The 14,191-nt window shown below is 40.2% G+C and overlaps 1 long non-coding RNA gene across 1 annotated transcript; it reads left to right on the top strand.

The window, feature by feature from the left end:
• Window positions 1-9,352: 9,352 nt before the first annotated feature.
• On the top strand, window positions 9,353-13,008 carry LOC111265779 (uncharacterized). Its single transcript, XR_002683656.2, has 2 exons — window positions 9,353-12,002; window positions 12,212-13,008. It is a non-coding gene; the product is annotated as an uncharacterized LOC111265779 (long non-coding RNA).
• Window positions 13,009-14,191: the final 1,183 nt, after the last annotated feature.

Genomic DNA, 14,191 nt, shown 5'->3' with positions numbered 1-14,191 from the left:
AAATATAGTTTGATTATTCTCGCAGAACTGTTGCGGCAATATATTTTAATATTGTTAATGTCTCCCATTTCGAAACAAAGCGTTGTCGAAACCCGGCGTCCTAATTGCTACAACTAGCAAGTGCAAATATGGGTTTCAAGTTCTCCGAGATAAAATAGATAATAAAACGTGTTTTAAGGGTTTAATTAGTTCAAGAAAAATATTTGAATAATTTTAAAGAATTTGACAAACGTTTGTAATCAACTGAAACTTGTGATAGTTGTCAAGTTCCGTTGTTTTTTTTTTTAGGTAAGTGAGTCATATACGATTGCGAGCCGCAGAAGAGCCAATAGGTTGGAACCGTTAGTAATTTGGTGTAGAACCTCACTATTTCCAGCATATTAATAAATAGAAATATATAAATGACAAGGAAAGGTGACACGTTTTTTCACGTAATACTTAAAAATGAAAATTCAAAGACAAGCCATTCGTAATAATTCCTAAAACAATAGCTCTCTAAGCACCTCCATAATTCTTTGGGATTCATAGTTAGCTCATCAATTTAAGCTGCTTGAAAATGAAAATTTCTCTGCTTGCAAAAAAATCGTTAGTAATAAAGTAAGCATAAGTTGAGATAAGTTACCCTGTAAGTATCCGATAGTTCTGAACGTATCTCTTATTTCGTTTCTATACCGGCAGACACGGATGTAGACAGATAAATAAAAAGAAACAATAAAAAAAAAAACAAATCAGTTCTCAGTAATGCGCCACAACTACATAGTTAGTCACTTTTAAAGTTTTAAAAACTAATTTGTATCACCTGCATTAGAAATAGTTCCTTCTTGCTATTATCTGACAGCCACACAGATTATAGCACTGACTTGTATGATACATAAATGGATTGAGCATTACAGCGGTAGGTTTTCTTTGTTGGCTATTGGAAATACGTTTGCCTTTGTTCTGCTATGTACATATCCCTTCTTCGTCCGAATAGGCTATACTCAGTCCCTAAATGAGAGTAAAACCGACGAGGAGCAATGGTTATGCCTCGCATAGAAAACTTCGAGCATTATTCCGAAAGCAGAGAAGAGCACTTAGTAATGGTGCAAAACAGAATTCAACGAAGTTCAATAGATAGAATGCAGCGTGCCTATCTGTAGGTTAGCGGAAGGTGGAACAATATCACAGGCTCATGAGGTCTATCCATAGGCCATTGTGTCGTGATTTGTATTGATCCCTTGTTTTTCATTTTGTATCTGTCCGATAGCGTCATACGTCTTCCTTACCTGAGTACTATTTCCCGCCGAGAAAGCTGTTACCTTGGTTCAGACATGTCATCTACGGGTGCAACAGACCAAAGTGGGTCATTGGTAGAAATCCGTAAAAACAGGCTGGCCCGTCGGTTCTCTAGCCGCGCGTCTTTTACTTTATAACACCTTGGCTACATCGTTCACATTTATAAAATCCTACCTAGCTTCGTTTGTATAATCTGTCGCTAGCTGACAAGACGGTTCGAAGAAGGCTTTTGGACAAAAAGGGAACAAAGTAGAACCAGCGAATAACGTCTATTTACACGTTATATATTCGATTTACTAGACAGCCGAGGGCGGCGGGAATCTCCAGCTTAGCGGTGGAAAATCTCCCTGACGCAAACAACGTCTCAACAAAGTACATCTAATCGTTTGAAAATACCGTTAAGTTATAAGCAAATATGGAAAGGTGTAATGCTACTTTACCGTATTGAATGTATTTAGCTTTGATCTTTGGAGCTTTGTCGGTAAAGTATCTTTCGTGAACTAAATTGTTGTACCTCATAGAAAAGAATTCAAGCACCCGAGACCTTGGGTTCTTTTTACAAGCCCTTCCTTTGGTTTCTGATACTAGTTACCTTCTAGAGTGCGTTTGTCGGATTGCCACGATCATCAAAAACCCAGAGGATGCTGATTTTCTTACTGTCACTTAATTAATCCGTGACATCACCGTGACACCAGGGCCCATTGTCGTATAAAGTTAGTAATGTATGCCTCGAGTTAGAGAAACTCGTTAATGACTTTCCATCATCCTTGAATACGCCGTTTACCCAAAGTCGACTAATTATCAATCATTGGTGTAAACCTGGTTGATTTTTCCCATCATGCTTTTACCTCTAATCATAATTTCAAACCTCCACATAACATTTTCCCACAGACACTTAAAGCTTACCGATTTTAATCGACACTACCATATTGTGAAGCAATGCGCCTATACTTCGCATACATTATTATCTAAGCAATTAAGGACAAGTGGCGGATCCATTTGCGTAACATAAGTCCGCCTTCTCCAAGCCCATTTTCGCTTCTACTCGATTCACAAAGCAACGACGTATCGGCCCATGACCTTGGAGCGAAGAGAGCGATTGTTCCTTAATCCGCATGTATCATTAATGCTTCTTTTTGATTGCGCTTTACCAAAAACAGCTATTTGCTGGTCCGTTCGCTGACTCGTGCGTTCAATGAGAGCGATGGAGCGGCAACTAAACCTCACTACTATGAGGATCAGTACGGCGCCTCGTGCGTGTTCAGAAATCGATCCAGCGGGGCGATACCGAGATCAGGCTGGCAAGCGAGGGATCAAGTCGGAGTGGCGTGAAAACTGGGTCCCAGAAAAAGACGTGGCCTGCGAGTCAATTAGCGTGGTCAGTACGAGCACACTGCTTTCCTCATTCGTGGCTCTTAAAGCTTACCTGCAGTTTACTCTGATGCGGGGGATAAGAAGAGAAACACACCAAGCGAAGTATCGGAAGCGCAGCACCGACGTTGAACGACTGACCCGTCTCGACGAGCCCATTGTCGATGCTGCATGTGTCTGTAGTCTAAGATAGACGACTCGAAAAATGAGCACGTAAGCTCTCGGCCTGAGTTGCCAGCTTCCGCTGTTCTGTCATGTCGAACTACAAGCTGTACGTCACCTCAGACTAGTCGGGATTCCGAACCGGTGATTATAGCAGACCCATGTCAAAGGCAAAGATATGGGACCTCGGAGTGGAGTCAGAAAAAGCTGAGAAAGCATGTTGAAAATAGCACGATGCCCCCCATCCCATATGAGGAATACGATGGTATATAGTCAAAGGAGGCGCCAAACGTTCTACGAGAAGTAAGCATACTAAGATAAAAACGAACGTCGATACGCCCCGATACCACTTGCTCTCAATCTATGATAGTCGTCTACTTAGTTAATAACGATAAGAGAGATTTAAGTGATCACTGATAACTGACTGCCGTTTTCTGGGAACCTTTTTGATGGTACATTTGAATACTAATTGCATCTTTAGACATTTTTTCAATACAAGTTAGAGTTATAAGAAGTTATTAGTATTGCTAGCAGTAAGCAGATTTACAACAGACTGAAGTTCGAGTATACTACATTTAACAGCCCCAACAATTATACTGCTACTAGTACCGATGCGGATAATTCCATTATACATAGCATAATACGTTAATTATGCGCACTTAAAACTTCAGTGCGCCTATAAGCAGCTCTTTCTTAACAAATAGAGCATTTTTTCACGAATTGTTATTTCCATAGTGATGATTTTTATTACAGATATTACTTTGCTATTCCGGAGTAATAGTCGCGCTGATTTTATTTCTATTTTACTCGTATTTTTGGACTAGGCGAATTCATTTCCTTTTGACCTATTTTTCGTTTTTCCTGTGTTTTCCTGTAAATCTTCTCACGCTTTTTCCGCTGCCTGTTGTTTATCTTCGGTGATCGAACAAAGATGGACCTATTCAACGCAGTATGGCCGATCGTTGCTAATCGTGTATCGGTGTTGTTCAATCTGACTTTCTTAGTGATAGTGCGTAACGTAAGGCCTGGTTCTGGCTATCAGTTATATCACCATTTGTACTGTGCTATCATTGATTTTTTTAGGTAATATAGTGATATTTTAACCGCACGCGCTATTTGGTTTGCTCAGTAGCGTGAGTACGCAATTGTTGAATTGCTGGGCAGAAGCAGCTGTTCCTGCCGCGTATTTAGATGACTTCATATATGACAAACATTTCTGGTGGCAGTCTATCATTTGTAGCAGTAGTATTTCTCATTGTCGTTCTTGCGTGAAGATGTTGTGATGTTGCCTTTTGTGTTATGTTAAAGTCTGGCTCGTTTTTTACACTAGAAATACCATTTTTTTCAGCTAGTGCTGAAAGTAACGTAGTAACTGAGCTCATCGTGATATTCAAGACTTGATATGTTGATTTGATGCTTTTGTGGTTTGGCCGGTCCTCTCTGTATCCTGTTGGATCTTGTTCTGAGATTTGGTAGTTCGATCGTTACGGCTCGCGACTGGCCATATATTCATACTTGCTCTGCCACTATGGTTAATGTACAGCTCCGTTCGCTCGCTTTTCATGGTTCGGTACATGTGGAGGTCCTTGATGTTGCACATCGCGCCTGTATTGATAAAAGCGCGTTGTTCCGTTGTTTGGGATACATCGACAAATAGTGTCGCGAATGGCTTACGTTTATGCCTGCGGCCTAATGTCTTCATCTAGAACAAGTCCTTGTTGTCATATTCTTCGCTGGACCATCCTGTCCTGTTTTTGCCTTTAATCTTGCACGCACAAGCGAGCTAACTCTTTTTTGCCCTATACCCCGCATGTTTGGCAAATGGCTGGACGCTATCAGAGTGTAAGGCCCCACATTTTCGGCACACCCCGTCAGTTGAAAAATGCCCGCCGATGTCCTGTGTGTCACGCCCTTATCGGCGTCGTGGTAGTTTTCCCTTGTAACCTTGGGTCTCATGACGGTTACGTCCTTCGACTGTTTAGTGTCCTCACGCTATAAAGCAACCAACCAGTCTTCTTTTATGGGTCGCAAGGCTCATTCATTGTCTCCGCATGTTCATAGAGTTCACATCATTAGTTCAATAGTTTTTTGTAATCCTCTCGAAATCAAAACAGCGATTCCCTTGCTATTGCAAGTCAGGCCCTCAGTACCAGCTTGTCTCTTAGCATCTTTCTCTCAGTGTTCTCGTCTGCACACCATTTGACCTGCTGACTGATGCGTTTCTAAACCTCTTGACTGTTTCCTTATGTTGGTTACTGGAATACGTACGGAATGGATAATTAATTAAGGACCATTTTGGGATATATTGACGTATTTCTTTAGTAATTTCTGCTATCGCACTAAAAATTAGTTTTCTGCAGCACTTTCTGAGATTGATATACGACAAATTTTAGAATGGAAAACTCTGGCTTCCCATTTTTAGATTTTTTTCTCATATTTTATTTTGAGATGGTATTATCTCATGTTTGCCACGCAACTTGAGGTAATAAACGTTCGCGCACAAACGCTGATGCCGTGTACCTAGCTTTCTGTTAAAAATAATTTTGCAAGCAAGGTGCGACATAGCTATGCAAGATAATATTTTTGGTTTCCAAATGAACTATACAATCGAATGAATAAATTACGTTAAGAACACACGTGATAGTGTCAACCTTATATCAGAAGACACATGATTAAACAGGTAGTGCACAAAATTACGTAAGTATACTTTCACAGAACGTGCTCGTGCCCAGAAGAGTAAATGTCTAGCCTATTCTACAAGTACTGTAATCACTAGGCGGGTAACCGCAATAACTAACCAAATATGAAAGTCCTTGTGGGCTTCACAAAATTAAGTAAGCTCAGTTGTGACTCATCAGAACTTATTGAACCAGCCTGATTCCGGTAAGTTTACTTACAAACACTAGACAGACACAACTATGATAAAATTGATTAACTATTCTAGGTGGTAATAGCTTAAGTATCAAGGGTAGCCTCTTTTATCCCTATTGAGAAAGATCAGACGCAGCAAGCAGTGTCTCAGAGTACTTAGGCAGCCGACTATATGGCTTTAGACTGAAGCTAGGTTAGGTTTTGGTGATTAACACAGTTGGAATTTTTAAGTAAGCTCAATAAAAATGTTAGGCTGAACTCAAAACTTTATCGGTAGTATACATTTAAGTACCAAGGCTCTTCCGCCCCGCGTGCCCATTGTTCTGAAAGATTTGGAGAAATAGTACACTTTAAGAAGGATCTCCGAGTGGGAGACACACGATTACGATAAAGAAAGGAGAGATGAAATAAAACTCCGAAATGGCAGTATCTGGTAAATTCCCATTCGATACGAGGTTATAGTAGAGTAACGTTTAAGCGAAGTCCGAATTGAACAGCGAGACGAGCTTAACGCAACGTCTCAAACATGTTGTCTCTACAGTAAGTTGCTAATCATCGAAGTAGCATAAGACAACTTCGTAAAGCTGTGCTCCGTAGATAGCACCGTATAAGAAAAAGCAAAAAGGCTGTATGTTGCTTGTCTATGGTTGGCACTGTCGGAGGAACTCGAAACAAAAACTACCGTTTGATTATGTTCTCGCTACCAGGTCCTATACTTTTACAATGAAACACACTCTTAACATACGAATAGTGCCGCACCATGTATCGTTTGAAACAAAACGATTAATAAAACGCACACCTTTAAAACCAGCCTGATGTCCATCACTTCGTTAGCGCCACTAACCCCAGATTAAAACTAGGTTAAGTTCAGGTGACTATTACGTCAAGAGCTCATATTTCTAAAGTTTAAAAACAAGCAAGAAACATTTTTAGTCGGCAATCGAAGTGATAAACAAATCCATTGCGTCTTCTGGCTGGTTTCTACTACCTTCTTTCGTTTTCGCTGCATCTGTCCTTACTTATCCACCAAGCATTTATCACGTGATTTATTTAACAGGAATACGTGAGCACAACATAGTCGACTTGCAAGCTATAGTTCTAACGTAAATTATTAGCGCCGTGCATATCGTCTTGTAACCGCTGATAGCACACTGGGGGCGTATCGGTAAAAGGATTGACCTCGGTTTGCTTTGTTGTTGCTCCACCAGGCTGCCTTGGTGCTTCGATATAAAATCCCCCATCAAATCTGTATGTGCTGGCGCGTAACTGCCATCTTCGTGTGCAAAAAGCGAGCGTGCTTGCTGCCTGCAACTTCACTCTGAAGGGTAGAGTGGTCTTGTGATAAAATTCCCTTGAGTCCCCACAATCTAATTACCTGGGTCTACTTATTCCAACTCAGCATCGACAGCAAAATTTATTCTCTTAAACATTTGCCCACCATGCGCCACCGTCCCACTTTGCCTTCATAGCTATTGCCGCGCCCGGCCTTAAATTCCCCCTAAAAATTTTCTAGGTCTTGAATTTTCGCTGTACAAGCCTGCGTGTAACACGTGGATTAGGCGTCAAGCCACCTAGTTAATCCTTGACTCCTATCATACTGTACGGCACACGAGATCTCTTCGCGCGCACGAATTATACTGAGTGCACAGAAAAAACGGGTAAATAAAAAAGAGTACAGCTTACTAACGTGATGCCCGCGTAACGTAGAAGCCTGTAATCTAGGATGGACGACAACCGATGTTGTTCTGTTTAAGTCTCGAAAAAGACGCAAGAAATCACAATGTGCATTCTACCTGAGCGTACTGTCAAGATACTTCCACTAGAAATATAGTCAGAAAAGCTGCGTTTGTTACGTTACCAGTAAGGCCGTCACGCTTAACGCTGGGATGTTGATCACTGATTAGGCATTTTAATATTAGATTGATAGAAATTTAGCTAGTGATGGAATAAGATGTCGACTAAAGGCTTTCTACATCGAAAATTAGTTGCTATGATGGTAATAACCTTTTTATTCGGTATTTTTTAGGTTTTGCTGGAACCTGTGGCCACGCATAAGTTACGGTAACATGTTTTGACCCGTTTTAGAACGGGACCGTCAAGCGTCGATCACACGTGTCATGAGTGAAATTAAGCCTATAGTCTTATGAAGTTTTCACGCGCTGAAGCAGAACGAGTTGATAAAGGCTAGCGCTAACTTTAGGAATACTGAACAGCGAGACAAGTCCAATAAAACGATCGGCAGCATGATTAAAAAATGGTCATAATGGATGATAAGCTTTGTCAATATATGAAAAGCAGATGCTCAAACGATTCATCACTATCATCTAAAGTAGAGGAAAATTGACAGCGGTATTGTACTTCAAAGTTCTATAGATAACACTGTGGCATACTCGCTGACAAACGAGAGCACTCGGAGCATAAATCAAAATATGACGCGTTTAGCTCCGCAATACCTGGCGTTGAAAAAAAGCACTGTTTTGCGTTTTCAGGAGTCATTAAGCGTAACGATATTTTGATTACTATTGCGACTTGTATCCTGGGTGCGTTGGTTTTTGTTAGATAGAAACGGACGATAGAAGATAGAAAGAAGAGCAATAGTCTAAACTTGCTTAAAATTGAATCGTGCTCGCTGCTTCGACAAATGGTAACCCGAATAATATGTTCAAGATCATGCTTTTCCACGGCTTGTCAGCATTGCTTATGCCGTGTTTTTATGGCTAATTGCTCTCTAGGGCGCAAACGTCTGCATATCTATGGGCGTATCTCAGAAGAAGTAGTTAGCGTTTATGAGCTCTGCTCTCAGCGCTTGCTCGACATTTTTACATAATTAAATGGCACTTTATGTATATCCAAAATGCCGAATGATTAATAATCATCGTCACGCATCAAGACTTTCTCGAACCAACGCACATTCATGATTGACGTCGCTAGTAAAATTATGATAAAGACGTGTTTTTGGCCAAGCATGCCTATAAGTTGAAGGGTCAAATCGGAAAACGTTTCACCTAAAAATACCGAAATCATCGCAAGCAATACCGGTATTTCACGCTTTATAAAGGAACCAGGCGAAGAGTTTTAATTCGCATATGTTCATAGGCATCGTCAGCATGGTTGTCCTTCCTATGTATGGTTGCTGTGTCGTGGTTACGGTGCGCAAGCCAATCTGTGCCAAGGAGATCAAAAAATGGCCTTTTCAAAATCCAAGGTGCTTTTCACTCGTCGCTAGTAGGTTCTTTATAATCTGTTATCAAAATCAGCTAAAGACCCGGTGACAGTACACGAAATTGACAAACGTGAATGACTCTCGTCGAAAGCTAGCACTTGAGCGCGCAAAAATCCCACCCATAGCGAGAGCACAAAAAGCATTTAAAGCCGTACATACAGATGCACGCGTGCAGAAAATATACGGAACGTGTAAAAAAATTGCGCCGCTTATTCGAATCGTGCCTACCCAGCACGATATCTGATACCTGGTCTGGAATCATCAACGATGTCCTTGACGAACACCTATTGACTGAAGGACGTCTGGTCACGTCTATTGGCATCTGTGGACGGCTGCCGAATCTCGACTTAATATGTCTCGCACACATGTACGTATTTATCACATCCCGACGTTGCCCTCTGACGTGATCCTCATATGCGTTGTACAATACCATCGACTTACGTTCCTGCTAATGGCACCTATAACTTGAGACGCTAACATATGTTCATTGCGTAGGATGTTTTCCGCGGCATCGTCGTCAGTGTAACGTGTAGAGTACATCCGTTCGCGGGTGCCAATTTCCGTATCTTGACAACAGTAAAACTGTGTGTTCCGACATTACCTTTTGTATTCGTTCGCTCATTTTCTCACTATCTATTTATGCTAAAATCTCACTGAAAACAACTTTTCAGTTGGACTACGATACCCACACATACATTTGTAGCTCAGTGATCTATGACCCTTGGTGATAAATTGCGGACGCACCGAAACACAGACAGTGAGGGAAAATAAAGGTGAATTAGAGAAAAGAAGATAGAAAAAACGAGAGAGATTTAGCGCAAAAGGGTAGTTGAGTTTTTGGCCTGAATCTTCCAGAAGCAACTGACTGACTGACTGACTGACTGATTGAAGACTCATGGCTCTACCGTTTTGGGGACATTGAACCTTAAGTGCTGATCGCTCAGTGATGCGAGAACCGCAGAACATTCTTAGGCACATTTGATGAATAGAAAAGGCCCTACGGTGCTGCTGTTCACCTCTTTCGAGTTCGTCTGTGTTTTGTTGTTGGCGGCGCATGAATGAGATGAGCGCATTCAAGATGGATCACAACAGGGAACGCAACAGGAGCCACAACGACAGTTCTCACTAAATCAATCTTAGTTAGAAGCAGTAATCTTCGTGCGCGCGCGCGCTAGCCAAAACAAGTCCTGTAATATTTTTAGTAGTGTCATAAGGATTCGCAGACGTCTACTGTTCATGCCCGTGCAAGCCACGGGACACAGGGGCGAGCTCAGGTGTGAAGACGGGCACCTCGTAGCCTGCGACTACGAGACTACGAGAATAATGGCTGTATCAAAAGCAAAAACTACAGGCTCTTTATTTTCTAGGCAAACTGAGGAATTAGTCAAAGAGGAGGTAGAGAAATGGCATATATCCTGGAAAATCGCTTTTTTAATACGTGCGACTACTATAGAGAAACACGCGAAGGAGTTCGCCCAGCAGCATATTTCAGTACGCCTGTGAACACAGAAATTAATAGAATTGTTTCACGCAAGGTAGAGAGGAAGCAAGCTCTACTGAGCATAACACCAACAGATCGTCGTGTCTAATCTATAAGCAAAGAGCCAGATGGTCATAAGATAGGAACCATTATCTTAGCTAATAAAACGTTAATGAACTAATTTCATATTATAGAAATCTCCTATTTATCAGCAAGGCACAGTGTTATAGAAAAAATGCTTTGGGTCCCTTAAACTGATAGAGTAATCGCTTATTGACAAACTGCCAAAACACGCCAGAACAATGCAACAGAAACAAATGATGTAAACATCAATGGGGCCTATGAAGACTATTTACTAAGAATTAACAAATATCATGCACGTATTTGTACGTGCAAACCTAACCTGGCTATGCGTGCACAAAAAACATTATTTATTTCGAGGCCATATCTTCTAACACTTAAACCATAGTAGTCCCTAAACATGTCGAGTGAAAACGTTGTCAAAGAATACATCAGAGTTTCCCATATCAAGGGCACCTCAAAAATATATATACAGCTGGGACAAAATTATGTTTACGGTTGCTAATAGCAAAAATCTTAATTACTGTTATTATGATGTTTCCAAGTCCCGTACGATTTTCAAGTCACCATCACCAAGTACGTATAGAAACACGTTCACTTTGATGGCCGCTGATTTATTTCGTTGTGCCTGGCTAGACGTCATTGAAGATCCATGATTGCGTAATATTCGATAGAAGAGTTAAGTAATAATTAGATTAGCTAATGTAGTCACTCGACGTTAATGGCTAATTACATGCGGACAGCCGTGATGAAAGGTTCACTGGAGTATGCTGACAGAGCTTAATTAACGAATCGAGCAGGGGTCTGCTGAAGTTTGTCCGAAGTGCGTTTCTGGAACGCCATCTTCATTATGAGCAGATAGGATGAGCAAGATTAAGCGAGAAAATATCGAAGGATCTTCTCCTGTTACCTTCTGTTGATCCGTTGTAAACGTTCACTATCGCAGAAAGACACTGCAAGTCATACATAGATAAAAGTAGACACGTCCGCGTGCCTAGTAAATGGAACTGTTAGTATTATGATATGGGAACTTCAAACTTTGCCACACGCATTTCAGCTAAATTCCCATCAGTCATCGAACACCTTGAGTGTCGAATCGTATTTTGTTATTATAAGTATGATACATTTCTACATATCATGCATAATCAGTAATTTCTCTTATAAGTCTGTCTAGGGTCACGCACTGACTATCGCACGATAGAGGGTGGTACAAAAATTGTTGCGCAACGATAGAATGTAGATACCTATTCTGTGTTTTTGCTGTGCTTCTGTCTCAATTTTTTCGCTGTTTGTGCTCATTCTGTAAGTTGGTTCCCCTTGGAACAGGAGGTAAGTTTTTTATTTTGGAAGTACTTATACCATGGACACATAATAGCTTATATATTTAATATCAGGCCATATTACTTGGAGAATTTTTGCTAAAACCGTTTTAACCCAAATTGCTGATATTTCAGAAGATATCAACCGTTCTTCGATTCGCAACTTTGGACCATTTATCCAAAATGATCATCTTAGTTACAGTTCGGACCAGAGTCCAGGGTGATGATTTCCTCTATGTTTTATCTTACGAACTTATAAGTTAAGCGCTTTACTTATCTCATTAACCGCTTCCTTTATTTCTCCCCGTAAATAACTGCTTTTATACTCTAAAAAATGTTCCACATTTGCTATCGTTCAATAACTTTGAGATCAGCATTTTTATACTACGTACGGGTATGCTACAATACGATAACGTTTCGACACTCTAGTTTCAGGAAGCATCCTCAAAACACAACGTACGGCCTTGTTGTAACCATCACCTTCCCCAAATGTATTACCCAGCCAAACCTATTTGACTATTTGTATAGATGTGAGAACGCGTTGTGAAGCCTCGAAGCCTGAATACAGAATCCCGGCCGTGCTTACGAAATGATTTTACTGGTCATAATCTTTCGCAAGCGTCTACCGGCTCAGATAACAATACGATTGCCACATTCTGACATCCTACCTCGACCACGCTCAGATATCTTATACCCTTTGCGTCTGTTATTTTAAATGGGCTTTTAAGTCAGGCCTGATTTACGACTGGGTAAACGCGTGCCCGAATGGGGCCACTTTAAGACCAGAACTATGTGCAGGTTACAACATAGCGCAGTTGTTATAGCATTTCGTAAGATATTATATATATATATGGACCTATTTGCAAATGCTGGACTCCAGTTATCAGACAGAACAGTAAACCTAGTAAAGCTCTTGTAAAGTTTTTGCCGATTAGAATTCAGGTACACAGGCTTTTTTTTTAATTTTCAATAAAAATTATGAAATTCATATTTGATAAGTAATACACGTCGAATGGTCTCAGCATGTCGAACCTGTATGCAGATATGTAACGCCAACATATCTGCACGTTACGGCACCTACAAATATAAATAAGAATATGTATAGTTTATATTCAAAATGTAATGTTATCGTATTCTATTAGAAAACTTACTTTATAAACAGTGAAGTAAGGCGCCATGTTGTTTGGATACTACACTTAACAATAGAACGAGTATTTCTTTTTCAATTTCAGTTTGATAAATCTAGTACGTTGCTCCTTTCAGATGTCACAGAAGAAGAATAATGGATGGTGCTTATGGGGCTTTCGGGCGCTGCCTCTGTACTTCAAACGATTGGGCAGCGTTCAGTAATTTTTTTGCAGCTGAATGAGTTACGATCCTAATTCTTATACTTTTAAAAATTACAATTTAGCTTATGTTAAACATGGCCTATAAGCTCAGCTATCCTCAAGACCCTTTTTGTCCTTTCCTTAAGAATGAATTTCCTCAGTTTGTGGCCAGTCAATCTGTGACTTCCGATGCCACGACTTTTTGTTAGTTACCAGTTACATTGTATCGTTTCTTATTATTTACTATTCACAATCTGTTGTTAAACAAAACGTAAGTTCAAGTAAAAGGGGTAATACGGCTAGAAACTATTCGTTTTGGCGAACAACTTACATACTTACGGAATGCTAACCAAGCCAATTAAATCAGCAGTAATAGGTCTCAAGTTAAATAGACAAGTTTGCCACTGGTCATTTGTGTTTGCAAATGTAACTCAGAACTGAATCGCAATCGACAAAAACTTACTGATTGACAATATAATAAATAAGATTAATTAGAAAAAAAAAAAAAAAAAACTTTGTTCTAGGGCACGCATGATACGATCCAGGCCAACTATTCTGCCAGTGATAGACGAATGACACGCGGTTGCGATACCGATTTATTTTTTTCTCTTTTCGAAACTAAGCTAACTAAAAACAGGCACGCTTTACAGAGCCATGAAACTAATGGCACTTTAATCTCTGTGATGGCCAGGCAGCGAAAAGCCTCCGAGTGTGTCACTGGTAGCAAAGTTTCTATGACTATTCTGCACCTGAAGCAGTGTTTGTTCTCGAAAGAAATCTAAAATGCTACCAGTGAAGTTATTTCGGCTGCGCACACCTACTTTTACCTACCTAACTTTTTTCGTACGCTGAAAAACATAAAATTGGTTAACTTCGAGTTGTATGTGCCTTATACGATCGTCTGCGTGTTAAAGCGACATACGAGGACGTTATATTCATTGCCTAAACTAGCTTTACTTTTAGCGTAACTAGAATGCACTTCTAGCGTTTATAATTATATTATAGTTAATATATAGTTATAGCTCAATTAAATGGTTAAATTAATAAATGTATTGTAACAACTCTATTTGTAGTTCAGTTT

Source organism: Varroa jacobsoni, unplaced genomic scaffold, assembly GCF_002532875.2.
Source record: "Varroa jacobsoni isolate VJ856 unplaced genomic scaffold, vjacob_1.0 scaffold_1007, whole genome shotgun sequence".
Classification (NCBI taxonomy): Eukaryota; Metazoa; Arthropoda; class Arachnida; order Mesostigmata; family Varroidae; genus Varroa; species Varroa jacobsoni.
Note: the sequence above shows the minus strand (reverse complement) of the source record. Positions and strands in the feature narration are given on the sequence as shown.